Below are 7,469 nucleotides of genomic sequence, written 5' to 3'. Positions count from 1 at the left end.
ACACACACACACACACACACACACACTCTACTTCCTCTTCGATGCCCTTCTTGATCTTCCCAGAAAAATGACCTTTGTCTCATCTGAATATCAGATACACTCATCTATATCATCTACTGTACTTATAGTTTTTCTGGGCTCTAGTTATAGGGACTTTCTCTCCAAACATGGTCAGAGGTTGAGAAAAGAGGACCCTGGATGGGCGTCTGTGGCAGGGCATGTCTTAATCAGATACACCTGCTGTGAGCTACAGAGTTCTCTCTATAACTCAGTGTTCTCAGTTGCAGAACAAGGGAATTGGGCCAGTTAACCTCTGTTACCTTTGAATGCTAAACATTAATAACTCTGGCATGTTGCTGGAATCCGTAAGTTTTTATTTCTTCAAGTTACCACAATTGCCTACTACTTTTGCCTTTTATCACTTTAGTATGATTGACAGGTGGCCATAATCACCTGTCTCAAAAAAATATAGTGGGACAATATAATAAGATTTTATAGCACATTGGGGACCATTTATCAAGCCCTGCCAATAAATAGTCACTAAACTATTTGCTTTTCAAAGACATATTAACTATTTCCGGCCATACCAATGTGGCTAGCAATATGGATGCTGATATTAAGCCTGACCTAATGATACTTCACCAAAAGATCCCTTTGAGAATCTGATCCTCTATGAAAAACAAGTATCAGGTGATATTGCATTTCTTTCTGCAGCCCGATTGCCTCCTTTTAATCTCTTGGAATTTGTAAGATGCAGTATCTTTGTGGAGCTAATCTGCTGATGAAGATTTGAGAAAGGATTTAAACCAAATACACTGTATGAAGTAAATTTCTCATGTAATAAATGGAACATTGATGGATTTTTTAATAAAGTTATTGTCAGAATACTATAATTTCTGTCTTTCATCTCTTTTCTAAATCACTGGAGCCCATCTCTAAGCTTGTGGATTTAATAAATCCACATTAAGTGCTTCACCTAGACAAGCCCAGCCAAGACCCATTCTGGTGTCCGCCATTGCTCCTGCCGCCCTCACCCTTTGTAAAGATGCCAGCAAATTTTGATGTCAAATTCAGGAAGTGCTGTGAAATTCTTGCAGAAATTGACTGTTTTCTTAGGGGAAAAAATTCTGCATTCCCAATCAGTCAATTCTGAAACTAAATTTCCCCAGGATGAAACAGGTGTGGGATGAAACAGGTGTGGGAGTCAATGGATTCCACCAGTGTGAGCCCATGGCCTCACCTGTGTCTCAGGGCTGCTCTTGCCTTGAGTCCTGTTCCCACCAGATCCCACCCGATGTCCCCACGCCTACTGTTTTCTTTCACAGAGAAAACTGAGCGGTGCTTCCTTGGCAGACCCCACGCAGTAGGGCTCTGTCCTCTGTCTCAGCGGGCCGGCCAATGTGCCAGCTTTCCCTCAGTCTGTCTTTGCAAGTCATTCACCCTGGATTCAAAGAAGTTCATAAAAAATACAACACACACTGTCGCATGCACAAATATACAGCTCAGTACTCAGTTTTACTAACCAAGTACATGTATATTGACTTTTTGGTCTAAAAGTACCCATTATTTGAAGGACTAAAAGTATAAAATTGCATAGACATTCAAATAGCTTAATTTCCAATGAATGTGTTTTATTTCAATATTGAATTATACAAATCATAGCACCCATGAAAAACATCAGCTAGATATTTAAAAACCACCATCCCCATATGAGTATATTTTCTAGTTCACAGTTAATATTAATAGTATACTTAACTTGCTGAAGAAAATTTTGAGGCTGATTTTCTTTGCTGATTAAAATGTCGCAATATGTAAAATATACAACGATTTTAAAATTTGCTTCCATTCTACATTGGTGAAGAGATGACCTAAAAGAAACTGCCAATTCTATTAATATTAATTACATGTAAAGCTACCTATAATTTTTCTTGCTTTCTCTTCCAGTCATATTCAAACATTTTTTGTCATTAAAGCTGTTAAAACACAAAACTGTAGCCTCTTCTGTAAAAACACAGCAGTCAACTGTTTCTTACTATTCATGTAGATAAATTGCTTACCTCTAGATGAAGCAGTATACTGTAGAGAATATGTTTTTATAGTTTTGTGTTCTATGTTTACTTCAGTAAAATAAATATTGCTTGATAATGTAAAAAAATAGTTATTAAGTTTTTTGTTATGATTGATTCTACAGTGCTCAAGTGTGAATGGTCTTTTAGAAGTAAATCATTCATTAGATTAGGTAATTTGAACCAGATTTAGGCAAGTTTTTATCACTTTAAAACTAAATTCTCCCCCATTTTCCTTCCAGGCAATGGGAAGCAATTTCAGTAAATACAGCACTTAATGTAATGGTTTTGCACCTAAATATCCACCTTTCTTTTTGCCACACACATCATATAATGTACCAGTCAGGTTACTTCCCCTAGAAAGCACAAGTCTTCTAGAACTGTGCTTTGCATTCACATTCAATAATATTCAACAAACTTCCCAGAACCTGAGGAAAACATAGCTTCCACACATTTGAGGGTAAGAATGTTGGGGGAACTCAATAGCGAAGGTGAACTCATCTGTTCTATCAATCTTATTATTTAAATGGTAAATACTTCTTCGAGCCATCCTGCTTCATGGAACTATTATAAACAGTAATTATAAATACCAAATATTAATAAGGATTCATACATTAGCTGATTGGAAGCACAGCCCTTCTATCATTGATTCTAAACAACCCCTGTGCCATCCCTTCTCCTGTTTTCCTTAGACGCATCTTCTCATCATCCTGTGCGCCTTAAACCTTCGCTTCTTGTGTGTGCTTGTCTAAATCGGTCGAGCTGGAACAAGCTCCGTTTCCCTTTTCCAGTTCAAACCTTGAAGTCTTCCTGGATTCCTCAGACCGCATCTTCTTCTTCATGCACAAGTGGTTTTAATATTAAAACAGCTGCTGAGACATGAGCCCAGTGTCACCATTCTAGTTCTACTGCAGATAATCAATTTCCCTGAACAAATAACATTTTGATTATAAAAGTTATTTTTATATAGATGTTGCACAATTTTACATAAATAAATTATGGAGCTCTCTGAGAGGGCACACTCTAACTCAAATTTGGCTCTTTCTTTTTAACCTCTTCCCTTTCGTGACAGTTTTCTGCACTACTTTAGCTGCCTTCTCCCACATTCTTTCCTTTTTTGGGGGGGTGGGTGGCAGAGCCATAGCATCCTTCTTCAGAGCTCCCTGAGGCAGCAATTCATTGCCGGTGCTTTTTTTTTTTTTTTTACTATCCCCTATGCTTTGGCAACCGTCAGCTTGTTTTTCATACCTATGGATAGATTTCCGTTTTGTTTATTCATTTGTTGTGTTGTTATTTATTTTTAGATTCCGTATATAAGTGAAATCCTACAGTATTTGTCTTTCTCTGCCTGACTTATTCCACTCAACACAATACCCTCAAGATCCATCTATGTTGTCACACATGGCAAGATGTAATTCTTTTTACGGCCAAGTAATATTCCATTTTATATATGTACCAATTCTTCTGTATCCATTCTTCTGTCGATGGACACCCAGGTTGCTTCTGTATCTTGGCTACTGTAAATAATACTGCAATGAACATAGGGGTACATATGTCTTTTTAAATTATATATGATTGTGATAGTACTGTGTTCTCTTCAAAAGTGATTCATACTCTTTACTTGAGAGAAATCTCTAGGACTTTAATCATAGGCAGCCATCACTTGACTCATGGTTGGCCCACTGCAAGTTACCCATAGAAGGGGAAAGTGCCATGACTGGTTGGAAGTCAATGGCAATATGGGCAAGAGTTCATAACCCACAATAACGCACACAAATAAATATGGAACTAAAATGAAAAACGTAAAATACTGTGCAATTTTCCCTTTGAAGGTCGGCTTTACTTGGATGTGGATAGAAGTGTGGTGGGTGTATGCTAATCCTTCTTTTGCAGAAGACATATAGAAGCATAGCATATGGCCTCCAAACTTGTGGTCAACCCTTAGACAAGTGTGCTCAGAGGACAGATAAGGTACAATACTTAATGTCTGGCTTTAAAAGATACTTCTTGAATTTGCATTAAATGGAAAGTCCCAGAATCTCAACTCTCTTGCCATCCATAGCCAATGGAAACATTTATATGAACATGTGATAATGACACTAAGGGAATTAATAGACAAAGAGAAGGGTCTAAGGACTGTATCTTTGAGCCAGTGAAAGCAAGCTTTCTCCTCTTCAACTGAGAGCTACTGCTAAGACTGAGGGTTCCTAATGCCCCATCTCTGGGTTTTATTCAGGCAACTGAACCCTTATAGTCCTTAACTTCCCAACCAACTGTTTAGGGAGTCTATTAGTAAATGAGAGTGAGCGATTAAGAAAAATAGTATGAATAATTTCCAGAGTTCAATGCAGTTTTAACTTGTTATTCAACTTTATTTGTTTCTGCAATACACATAAAAATACTCTGAGAAAGAAAAGACAGAAATCTCAGAAAGCCAAGATCTTTAGTACAAATGCTCAAGTGTTAAAGATGTTAGGTTATTAACACACACGTCCTACTGTACTCTAATTTTATCTCAACACTTAATCTTTTACTATTATTAATATTCATTATGTAATAATGACTAACTGGCTAAAAATCTATACACCAGAGACACAAGGCATTCAGTGGCAAGGACCATAAGAAATGCTGGCATCCAACTTTTCTCCCATTCTTACATGTTCCTTTTGTTTTCGCAATCGGGCCATTGCTGACAGAGAATATCAGACAAGGGGCACCGGGTTCATATTCTTGAAATGAGGAAGATACCCAGGACGTGCACGTTTCTTTCACGACATAACGGATGCTACAGGTCCATGACCTTTGTAAAACGGTGTTCTTTCCTGGCATATCTAGACGAGCAGGTAAATAATACCTTCAGCAAATATGTGAATAAAGCTGCCTTACGCTGAGTTATGTTTCCACTCATTGTTCATTACAATGGCAAAGCAAGTTCAAGAAAATTGTAAACCTGAAAGGAGCCTGAGCTAATGTTCAAAAGAACAAAATTAGAGCCAGAAGGTACAAGACAGACCCTCACTAATCCTTTATAACAGGTAGCAAGCTTCTTTCGGCGCAGGTGAGCATGTGTGAAAATGCTGGGCCAGTTTGGGGCTGTGTCTCAGAGTTTGGGCCTGGAAGGCAACACCCTCCTTTATAAAAATTGCCTTCGACAGCTCTGTACTTCTACAGCAATAGCTCAGCAGGAGACAAGTCCCCTTGTGACATTAGGAGGGGCGGGGATTAAGGCAAGGACATGGCATCACCGCAGGGCGTGGGCGAGGTCACGGAACTTCCTGTGTCCTACATTCTGCTCCTCAAAAGATCTGGCTTGGTTCCTTCTTTTTTCCTTCATAGTCTGGTGTTGATAGGAACAGGACAGTTGGAGATACAAGACCTGGAACGAATTGCATTGACATGAACTCAACACAAACCACATGTTCACTACTGATTTCGAACGTGGGTTTCTCTAAAGAAATCAAAGACATAATCTACTTTCTTAAGCAATTAAACAGGACTTTTGTCAGCATTTAAGAAGGTCCTTCCACCCTTAAGAGAATGCTACTCATCTCCCCCAGAACCCCAGTTCCATGTTTTCTTTACTTACACTTTCAAGGATGCAAAAAACATCAATGTGTTTTTCCTCTAATAGATTTTGATTTGTTACAAGCAAATGATTTTTAAAGGTAAAAATTGGTAACGTTTGCTTCCAGAAGTTATTTTGAAACCATTTGACTTTAATCGGTATTTCACTCTAACCCATTAATTTCTTAAGCCTCAGACAGTACACGAGTAGCATTGCCCCCCACTAAGTTAAGTTTAGACTGAGTCAGGTTTGGAGAATTTTATTTTTCATCTGCAGAAGGATACTGACTTAAGAAACATTATACTGTCTGTTTCCTACCTCACATGGAAAAAGCTTTTATTAAAATCATTTCTCAGTTTTCTAGGATTTCCCTCCATCCTATTAGTATTTTAATTAATATTGCAAAGAATATATGAGATTCCCAACTCCCACTCAGCCTCAAAAAATACATTAAAAAATAAAATTTTATGAAGAACCAGCTGTGTATGTCCTGGAGAAAGAGCACACACTCAGTTGTTTTCATCTGACTTATTTTCAGAATAAAAGCTGCCTCCTCCTATTCATCAAGGCTTTGGTCTCTAGCAATCTGTATATTAAGTTCTGTTTTCTTTTACCAGGAGAGCATATTGACACTTAAGATAATTAATTACCATCCTCATTATTTCTTTAAATCATACCAAAAATGACAAAGCCATTAAATACATGCAAATTCATCTTTAAAATACTTTACAAACCTAAGCTATTGTAATTTGCTATTGTAATTCCCCAAGAAGGGCTATTATCCTCTCTTAACAAAGAGTGCCGTTAAAAGGTTAAGTGAAGAGCTTAAGGCTACTGAATGGGTTAATACCATTTCTGGGAGTAGGTCTCAGGGATGCCAGGTTCCTGCCTTTAAGCTCCAATTAATAACACTTCCCAAGAATGGCCCTTTGAAAAGTCTGAATAAAAGCACATTCCATTCAAGGTGCTTTCTCCTTTTAAGAAATAACTAAATAAAATATATCCAATCTATTTGAAGTATTTTTTTCTAAATATTTATTGTAGAACACTTAAAATATTCAGAAATGTGTAAAGAATAAAATAACCACACACCATTCGGGCATAGCCATTAGTAGAACTGTATGTAGATGCATGTTTTCTGTTCATATATCTACTATTTTACAAAGTTGAGAAGTGGTCAGAACTGTTGTAATTACGTTAGGTTTTTAAGAGCTGAGAATTAAGGGATTTGACAATCCATTTGCCCCAAGTTAAACTCACAATGTCCAGGCAAGCTTTTAAACACTCTTTAGGTTTATGTGATTTAAGTAAATGCTCTTTAAGTTTTCCACCCTTTAAACATTTTTATTTGCTTCCATTGCAGGAGGCACACAGAGGTGTGTGGACAACATTTTAATGGCTACGATAAACACAAGTCTCTACCACTGAGAAGAATGCAGCCTTGGGTCCTTGGACGGCAGGGATGTTTATTTCATCTTTATATTTTCTGTGCCAGCACAGACCTGGGTACATATTGGGTGCCCAGTGAATGGCAAATAAATGAAATGTGTCTGCTGAGTCATGGAGTTAGTAATCGAATCTTCCATTTTTTTGTTTGCTGTCTCCTTACTTCACTTAGCTCCCGAGGACAACCACCAAAGTTGAAATTGGTATTTAAGCATTCTAGGTACAGAGAATCAGAAAATAATACGAGGTTCGGGCATGAAAAGCCAGTTAAACCATGTAATGAAGCATATGGTGACTCTCTCCGGCTTCCTCTCTATGGTGTGGCTGGTAATGATGACTGAAGCCGAGTGATCTTTCAGCCTGAGGGGGTGAAGGCTCTAAAGAAATTAGGA

General features: G+C 37.8%; 1 long non-coding RNA gene across 1 annotated transcript in view; it reads left to right on the top strand.

Moving 5' to 3' along the window:
- LOC109374815 (uncharacterized) overlaps positions 1–7,085 on the top strand; it is an 18,854-nt gene extending 11,769 nt beyond the window's left edge. Inside the window, exons 2-3 of the long non-coding RNA XR_002122471.1 lie at positions 4,763–4,909; positions 6,995–7,085. This is a non-coding gene — a long non-coding RNA (uncharacterized LOC109374815). The remainder of the gene's footprint in view (positions 1–4,762; positions 4,910–6,994) is intronic.
- Positions 7,086–7,469: the final 384 nt, after the last annotated feature.

This window comes from Hipposideros armiger, unplaced genomic scaffold (genome assembly GCF_001890085.2).
Source record: "Hipposideros armiger isolate ML-2016 unplaced genomic scaffold, ASM189008v1 scaffold_1, whole genome shotgun sequence".
NCBI lineage: Eukaryota > Metazoa > Chordata > Mammalia > Chiroptera > Hipposideridae > Hipposideros > Hipposideros armiger.
The sequence above is the reverse complement of the archived record's forward strand: the minus strand, read 5'-3'. Positions and strand labels throughout refer to the sequence as shown.